At 44.6% G+C, this 8253-nt stretch overlaps 1 long non-coding RNA gene across 1 annotated transcript; it reads right to left on the reverse strand.

The window, feature by feature from the left end:
* Nucleotides 1-65: 65 nt before the first annotated feature.
* Nucleotides 66-6385, reverse strand: LOC127802506 (uncharacterized). Its single transcript, XR_008023303.1, has 4 exons — nucleotides 6329-6385; nucleotides 5780-6032; nucleotides 5522-5587; nucleotides 66-93 (listed from the first exon to the last, which is right to left on the reverse strand). It is a non-coding gene; the product is annotated as an uncharacterized LOC127802506 (long non-coding RNA).
* Nucleotides 6386-8253: the final 1868 nt, after the last annotated feature.

Below are 8253 nucleotides of genomic sequence, written 5' to 3' on the forward strand. Positions count from 1 at the left end.
ATAAAAAGGGGGTAAAAGGTAAAATATCAATACAGTGATACCTAAAAGCGTTGAACCTGCATGTAGATCTCCAAAGAGAAATCCAACTACTTCCTGCAGTCGAAAACATCATAAAAATATGGTCAAATAAATTATTTTATACTGAACTTAGGGTCTTTTTTCACTATTATCCAGTTTTGACATTTGTTTCAATTTTACCATCGAACTTTAACTTTTGTTTTAATTTTCTCCTAAAGCGGACTGGCGGGTGGCCCTCAGACGCGGCGTGTTGTTGTGTCAAATAATGGACACAATAGGCAAACAATCCCATGGTTGACTTTGATCCCAATCCGACCCAGCGGGGTCGACCGAACATGTAATGGGTCAAAACCCATCATTTACCCCAAATCACCAAGTGTTTCGCCTTCCAGCTTGCGCTGACGTCGCCCCCATCGTTGCCGTTTTTGCCTTTTCCCTGCCCCTAGCCGCCTCCTCCTTTCTCACTCTTCATCGCGGGTGGCATGCTTCCATTGATGGCGGCCACAAAGGCAGCCGATTGGGAAAAGAAGAGAGAGGGGAGAAGATCGGAGGTCAAGGAGAAAAAATGACCATGCCGAGATACATGTTGTGAAGAAGACAAGCGCCATCAGTCAATTGCCATCGATCGAGTGGGCCTTGCTTCCGCAATCGTCGACGATGTTTTCCAAAATCGAGGTTCACCGTGACTGCCCTGACTGACGGTTCGTCTCCCCTATTGGTTGATGGCTCGCCGACGTGGGTTATCATTTTGGTCGACCGATTGACGCGAGTCTTCTCAGCCACGGGTCAAATCTCGGCATTGCAATGGCCATCGACGCCATGGCCGAGGACCTCTGGTCACTCCCATGGCCGAACAACTTCGTGCTCGACATGGCTCGCGTGGTGTGACCACATGGTTGAGGCCTCGGGTGACCGGCGATGAGAGAACAAAAAGGCGACCGACGATGAAGGAAGGCGGCAGAAACTGTTTAGGATGTAAAACCTAATGGCCTGAGGGTTGAAGATGATGGATTTCTTTTGCTGATGTGTCCGACAAATGAAACATCAGCACGCCACCTAAGCACCACATATGTTGGGGCTCTCGCATGTCCGCTTAGGGATAAAATTGAAATCAAAGTTTAAATTTGATGACTAAATTGAACTAAATGTCAAAACTGGATAAAATTCAAAAATGACCCTAAGCTCCCGATAAAATAGTCTATCCGGCTAAAAAATATATTGCTCTAAAAAGGGGGAAGAAAGGAGAGTAATGCATAATGGAACTCACAACCTGTTTAAGAATAAGCTTTAGCGTCTCATCAACTTTCTCATAAGAGCGTGAAATGTCGTACTTCACCTGAGCACATGGTTAAGTCACATGTCAATTGGCTAGTAGTCCATGTAAGCTGCCATGTCATCACCCGATGACATGTCACTGCCACCACACTATCACTCAGCTAGTGTCACTACCTCGAGCTGGGTCCAACTACCTTGAGTTGACTTGAGCTAGAGTGAGCTAGGTGAGCTGGAGTTGAGCTGGAGTGAGTTAGCTTAAGCTACTGTGAGCTATTCAAAACTCACGTTGAGCTATCTCTAGCTATCTCATGAGCACATTGCTGCTAAGCTCATGATCCATCTGATCAAGTTTAACTTGTGCGTACACAAGTATTCGCTCAAATTCCAACAAAAATATCACTACAGTGATAACTGAAAGCGTTGAACCTGCATGTAGATCTCCAAAGAGAAATCCAACTACTTCCTGTAGTCGAAAACATCATAAAAATATGGTCAAATAAATTATTTTATACTGAACTTAGGGTCTTTTTTCATTATTATCCAGTTTTGACATTTGTTTCAATTTTACTATCGAACTTTAACTTTTGTTTTAATTTTCTCCTAAAGCGGACTGGCGTGTGGCCCTGCAAACACGGCGTGTTGTTGTGTCAAATAATGGACACAATAGGCAAACAATCCCATGGTTGACTTTGATCCAAATCCGACCCGGCGGGGTCGACCGAACATTTAATGGGTCAAAACTCATTTTCTACCCCAAATCACCAAGTGTTTCGCCTTCCACCTTGCGCTGATGCCGCCCCCGTCGTTGCCGTTTTTGCCTTTTCCCTACCCTAGCCGGCTCCTTCTTTCTTACTCTTTATCGCGGGTGGCATGCTTCCATTAATGGCGGCCACAAAGGCAGCCAATTGGGAAAAGAAGAGAGAAGGGAGAAGATCGGAGGTCAAGGGGAAAAAATGACCATGGCGAGTGTAACGACCTGCTCCCACTTACGGGCGCCACTGGTAAATAATCGACCGGATTACTCACCCGACAACCACAACTGAAGGGTTGGACTATGTTTCAACAGGAAACACCCTAGGTGGGAACTAGGCTTCGTCCTTCCCTTCGCTCCACTCAGGAATCGGTCCCAACTCAAATAAGAAAAATCCAGCGGACCAAGACCCGAAACCCGATTGAGCTTCACCTCTCTTCAGCTCACCCCATAGCAAGCCAGAGGTGACCCAGGCATAAAGCTAGCATATAAACACTTTGCTGAGTATTGGGGATTTATGAGAACGTACCTTGCTGATCTTTACTTGGTCCGAAACTCATCTTGGCCAACTAAGCCATATCCAAAGAACCATCTCACAATCATTTATCACACTATGATGATTGTAACAATTAAATACATCTAATGCTCAATATCGCTTACCCTCAATTACATGAATACGTATAAGAATTTACAAGGGAATATACAACAACACATCTCAGGCAACAAATTTAATTGCCACAACAGCCTCCCGACGCCATCCCTGCTTGCCTCTGGACTTGCAATATCTACACATGAGGTAAAACCTCATGAGTCATAAAGACTCAGTAAGGGTGCAATGCATGTAAATATGAATATAATCATGTTTATGTATGCCAATGCATGCAAATGAGGCTAGGCTCACACGTCCTCACAACCCACTAAGGTTTGGGGCATCAACCTATCAGCCCCCACCACACTATTCCTCCATATGGCCATAGGTCCACTAGGTCTTGCATCACACAAGATATAACCACTACATGCTAATGCAACATAAAAACATTATCAGACATATTTACCAACTTGCAAGGCCACCACCACATGAGGCCGTCCCTTACCTGGCTCGAAGCCTCATCTCTGCCTCGGCGAGAACGCCAGCCCGAACTCCGAGCTCTTCTAGGGTTACCGCTTCCCGGTCGAACCTAGAGGCAAACACACAAAACCCCAACTCCATTAACATCCGGCATTTAACCAATGCCCTCAACTAAGCCGCACATCGCCAAAATCATCCATCAACAAGATTTCAAATAACCCCAACACTGGGTTTAATCCAACCAATACTACACAATTCATTATCTCATATAATGAAAATAATTAAATTAATTTACTTCAATTAATTCAAAAGAATTAATTGATTACCTCATTCAATTTGGAAGGAAAAATCGACCAAACGCCCACGCCGGCGTTGCTTCCCGAGCTGCCGTCTCATGCCCGAAATCCCATTCTCGAGCTTCCGATATGCTCTACAAGCCTCAAAATAATTTCCAGGACTTTTCCCCAATTTTCTGGAATTTTTAGCTATTTTTCCAGATTTTCCTTCTTTCTTTTTATTTTCTTTTTCTTTTTTATTTTTCCTTTCTTCTTCCTTGGTCTTCTTCTCCCGCGCGCAGCCACTGTTCACGCTTCTTCTTCCTTGCGCGGCTGCCCCTTCCTTCTTCCTCACACACGGCCGCTTCTTCCAGCCACCAACCATGGCCACGCCGGTCGTCGCTGCCGCTCGCACCGCCGCCATCGCCGCTGCCAGCACCCTCATGCGCCATCACCTGCTCGCGGCCAGCCATGGCTGCAACCAGCGGCCATTGATGGCTGCTGAAGCTTCCACCGACACCGACCCTCGCCTCAGTTGGTGCTCACACGGCCACCACCGGTCGCTCTTGCCTCAGCCTCCTTCGAAGCCCAGTTCACCGCAGCTGCCCCGTTGTCGCTGCACCACCGTCGGCCATGGCAGTTGCTGCCATGGCCGAGCGACTCCCCTCTCCCATCTCGGTCTCGCTCTCTCCCTTTCATGCTTTCCCTCTCTCGGCAAAGCTCTCTCTCGAGCTCATCTTCACGCTCTCAATCTCCTCTCTGGTTTGATTCCTCTCGGCCATTTCAAAATGGCAGAGGCGTACACGAGGAAGCTTCAAGGAAGCTTCCTCACGCCTATATATATATACATATATAGATATAAATTAATTACATAATTAACCCACTAATTTCTTATAATTGCACTTGAGAACCCTTAATTCCACTTAGGAATTTTTGATAATGACATTTGGGCCCTCTTAGCCTAATTTAATTACCTTTAAGCCACACCAAGACTTGATTTATCGAAATTAATAATCGACCGCTACTCGGGAATTCCGACCTCGTCCTTGCGCCTGCACGGGACCTTTATTCGACCCGAAAATACTTAAGGGTTACCTTACTCAGAAAACCGAACCACCCCTAGGGTCCCCTCAACTTCCAGGAGGTCCCCTCCGACTATTCGGTATTGGCACCCACTCGGGCTTATACAAAATTTATTCAGAAAATTATTCCCGGTCGGACCGCTTCCAGCGTCCTTAATCTCATCTAGAGACGCTCATCAACCTTTTGCCCCTTTTCCTGGACATCCCAGTCCCGAGGCACTCCCAGCCGCCAATTCGGCAAATTTATTAATTAATTGCTCGAATTTGACTTTTGGCCTTCCCGGACCACCCGAGGCCCTGCCAAAATAGTCAAAACTTATTTATTTTCAATACCATGTAATATCGGGTATTACAGCGAGATCGATGTTGAGAAGAAGACAAGGGCCATGGGTCTATTACCGTCGATCGAGTGGGCCTTGCTTCCGCCATCGTCGACGATGTTCTCCAAAATCGAGGTTCACCGTGACTGCCCTAACTGACGGTTCGTCTCCCCTTTTGGTCGATGGCTCGCCGACGTGGGTTATCATTTTGGTCGACCGATTTACGCGAGTCTTCTCAGCCACGGGTCGAATCTCGGCATTGCAATGGCCATCGACGCCATGGCCGAGGACCTCTGGTCACTCCCATGGCCGAACAGCTTCGTGCTCGACATGGCTCGCGTGGCGTGACCACAGGGTTGAGGCCTCGGGTTACCGGCGATGAGAGAACAAAAAGGGGACCGACGATGAAGGAAGGCGGCGGCAACTGTTTAGGATGTAAAACCTAGTGGCTTGAGGGTTGAAGATGATGGATTTCTTTTACTGATGTGTCCGACAAAGGACAGATCAGCATGCCACCTAAGCACCATGTATGTTGGGGCTCTCTCCTGTCCGCTTAGGGATAAAATTGAAATCAAAGTTTAAATTTGATGACCAAATTGAGCTAAATGTCAAAACTGGATAAAATTCAAAAATGACTCTAAGCTCCCGATAAAATAGTCTATTCGGCCCAAAAATATATTGCTCTAAAAAGGGAGAAGAAAGGGAGAGTAATGCATAATGGAAGTCACAACCTCTTTAAGAATAAGCTTTAGCGTCTCATCAACTTTCTCATAAGAGCGTGAAATCTCGTACTTCACCTTAGCAAAACATCTTACAGTCAGTATAGTGCCAAAAATTCCATACATAAAAATTGTGCACTTGATAAAAAAATCAATGACGGTAAGTAATGATGAAACATAAGTACTCTATCAACAATTTAATAATATTGAAATGCTCAAATACGTAAAAGAAGATTAACAAAAATGAAGTGGTTTAACAACTATTCAAACCTTAGCAGTTGAGCATCATCTACTTGCACAATCGAGTTCCATCACTGGTTTGCAGCAATCATATTTCCTAATCCGCTTATGCATTCACTTTTTCATATTTTCAGATAGCATACTGTGCGTGGATAGATTGTAAAACGTGCAAGAAAGACTTGATCTAACCCGATGGATGGCGTGAATCAACACGTTCCTCCTCTATCGAGCACAACCCTTTCCCTCGTAGAAGAAAATAACCACGTCTGAAGCGTTAGGGAAGCTGAGCGGCAAAAAAAAAAAAACGAAAAAAGAAACGGATCACAATTTTTTAGGATGAGATCATAATCAAGTACAAATGGCTTGAAATTAAAGGGCAATTGTAATTGCGTAAACAGAACCCAATCATAAAGCCAGACGTTAGGCACCAAGAAAACCCAAACGGTTTTTCCATCAAAGAATCATTTGATCCACCCTTGACAAATAAGTACAATGCACCAAAATGCAGTGAAAAGATTTTACGTGGATAACGCTAAAAAGAAAAATAGTTGTAGAAGATTTTGTCAAGAAATACCATACCTGGGTCACTGAGAAAGTAACAACGAAGAGCTACTTCTCTGCGTAGGATACGAGCTCTCCGATTTCCCAAGCATTCAGTCCTGAGAACCTGCCCATTGAGGTAAAAAGCTATCACGACCCAATTAGTTTAAAAAGTAACGACTATTTTAACATCATAATTGAAATAGCAAGACATAAAAAAGGAAAGGAATAAAAAGGGGGTAAAAGATAAAAGATCACTACAGTAATAACTAAAAGCGTTGAACCTGCATGGAGACCTCCAAAGAACAATCCAACTACTTCCTGCAGTCGAAAACATCATAAAAATATGGTCAAATAAACTATTTTATACTGAACTAGGGTCTTTTTTCACTATTATCCAATTTTGACATTTGTTTCAATCTTATCATCAAACTTTAACTTTTGTTTTAATTTTCTCCTAAAGCGGACTGGCATGTGGCCCTCCAGACGCAGCGTGTTGTTGTGTCAAATAATGGACACAATAGGCAAACAATCCCGTGGTTGACTTTGATCAAAATCCGACCCAGTGGGTCAACCCAACATGTAATGGGTCAAAACCCATCTTCTTCCCCAAATCACCAAGTGTTTCGCCTTCCACCTTGCGCTGCCACCGCCCCCGTCGTTGCCGTTTTTACCTTTTCCTTGCCCCTCGCCGCCTCCTTCTTTCTTGCTCTTCCTCGTGGGTGGCTTGCTTCCACTAATGGCGGCCACATAGGCAGCCGATTGGGAAAAGAAGAGAGAGGGTAGAACATCGCAGGTCAAGGGGAAAAAATGACCATGGCGAGATCGATGTTGAGAAGAAGACAAGGGCCATGGGTATATTACCGTCCATCGAGTGGGCCTTGCTTCCGCCATCGTCGACGATGTTCTCCAAAATCGAGGTTCACCGTGTCTGCCCTAACTGACGGTTCGTCTCCTCTTTTGGTCGATGGCTCTCCGACGTGGATTATCATTTTGGTCGACCGATTTACGCGAGTCTTCTCAGCCACGGGTCGAATCTCGGCATTTCAATGGCCATCGACGCCATAGCCGAGGACCTCTGGTCACTCCATGGCCGAATAGCTTCGTGCTCGACATGTGCGTGGCGTGACCACAGGGTTGAGGCCTTGGGTTACCGGCGATGAGAGAACAAAAAGGGGACCGACGATGAAGGAAGGCGGCGGCAACTGTTTAGGATGTAAAACCTAGTGGCCTGAGGGTTGAAGATGATGGATTTCTTTTGCTGATGTGTCCTACAAAGGACACATCAGCACGCCACCTAAGCACCACGTATGTTGGGGCTCTCGCCTGTCCGCTTAGGGATAAAATTGAAATCAAATTTTAAATTTGATGACCAAATTGAACTAAATGTCAAAACTAGATAAAATTCAAAAATGACCCTAAGCTCCCGATAAAATAGTCTATCCGGCCCAAAAATATATTGCTCTAAAAAGGGGGAAGAAAGGGAGAGTAATGCACAATGGAACTCACAACCTGTTTAAGAATAAGCTTTAGCGTCTCATCAACTTTCTCATAAAAGCGTGAAATCTCGTACTTCACCTGAACAAAACATCTTACAGTCAGTATAGTGCCAAAAATTCTGTACATAAAAATTGTGCACTTGATAAAAAAATCAATGACGGTAAGTAATGATGAAACATAAGTACTCCATCAACAATTCAATAATATTGAAATGCTAAAATACGTAAAAGAAGATTAACAAAAATGAAGTGGTTTTACAACTATTCAAACCTTAGCAGTTGAGTATCATCTACTTGCACAATCGAGTTCCATCACTGGTTTGCAGCAATCATATTTCCTAATCCGCTTATGCATTCACTTTTTCATATTTTCAGATAGCATACTGTGTGTGGATAGATTGTTAAACGTGCAAGAAAGACTTGATCTAACCTGGTGGATGGCGTGAATCAACACGTTCTTCCTCT

Source organism: Diospyros lotus, chromosome 5 (genome assembly GCF_014633365.1).
Source record: "Diospyros lotus cultivar Yz01 chromosome 5, ASM1463336v1, whole genome shotgun sequence".
Classification (NCBI taxonomy): domain Eukaryota; kingdom Viridiplantae; phylum Streptophyta; class Magnoliopsida; order Ericales; family Ebenaceae; genus Diospyros; species Diospyros lotus.